This window comes from Phalacrocorax carbo, chromosome 28, assembly GCF_963921805.1.
Source record: "Phalacrocorax carbo chromosome 28, bPhaCar2.1, whole genome shotgun sequence".
Classification (NCBI taxonomy): domain Eukaryota; kingdom Metazoa; phylum Chordata; class Aves; order Suliformes; family Phalacrocoracidae; genus Phalacrocorax; species Phalacrocorax carbo.
Genome location: NC_087540.1, coordinates 1 through 1,150, shown reverse-complemented (window position 1 = coordinate 1,150; position 1,150 = coordinate 1).

The following is a 1,150-nucleotide window of genomic DNA, read 5'->3' as shown; positions in this document are numbered from 1 at the left end:
GGATCCGGTCCCGTTTTTGCGCGGCGACCCATTCCGCGGGCCGGATCCGGTCCGGTTTTTCCCGCGGCGGCGCACTCCGCGGGCCGGATCTGGTCCGCTTTTTGCGCGGCGGCGCATTCTGCGGGCCGGAACCGGTCCGGTTTTTCCCGTGGCGGTCCATTGTGGGGGCGGATCCGGTCCATTTTTCCCCGCAGCGGTCCGTACCGGAGGCCGGATCCGGTCCGGTTTTTTCCCGCGGCGGTCCGTTGCAGGGGCTGGATCCGGTCCGGTTTTTGCGCGGCGGCGCATTTTGCGGGACGGAACCGGTCCGGTTTTTCCCGCAGCAGTCCGGTGCGGGGGCGGGATCCAGTCTTAGTTTTTTCATGCGGCGAGCCGTTTTGGGGGTGGGATCCGGTCCGGTTTTTCCCACGGCTGTCCGTTGCGGGGGCGGGTTCCGGTCCGCTTTTTTCCCCGCGGCTGACCGTTGCGGGGGCGGGATTTGATCCGGTTTATCCCGCGGCAGTCTGTTGCTGCGGCCGGATCCGGTCCGGTTTTTCCTGTGGCAGTCCGTTGCCGGGTCGGGATCCAGTCCCATTTTTTCCCGCGGCAGTCCGTTGCGGGGGCGGGATCCGGTCCGGTTTTTCCCGCGGCGGTCCGTTGCGGGGTTGGGATCTGGTCCGTTTTTTCCCGCGGCGGTCCGTTGCGGGGGCGGGATCCGGTCCAGTTTTTTCACGCGGCGGTCCGTTGCGGGGGCGGGATCTGGTCCAGTTTTTCCCGCGGCGGTCCGTTCCGGGAGCGGGATCCCGTCGGGTTTTTTCCGTGTCAATCTGTTACGGGGGCGAGATCCAGAATGGTTTTTCCCCACGGCGGTCCGTTGCGGAGGCGGGACCTAGTCCGTTTTTTCCTGCAGCGGTCCGTTGCGGGGGCGGGATCCGGTCCGGTTTCTTCCACAGCGGTCCATTGCGGAGGCGGGATCCGGTCCGGTTTTTCCCCGCGGTGGTCCGTTGCGGGGGCGGGATCCGGTGCCGTTGTTCCCGTGGCGGACCATTGCGGGGGCGGTATCCGGTCCGTTTTTCCCCACAGCGGTCCGTTCCGGAGGCCGGATCCGGTCCGGTCTTTTCCCACGGCGGTCCGTTGTGGGGGCCGGATCCGGTCCGGTTTTTGCGCGGCG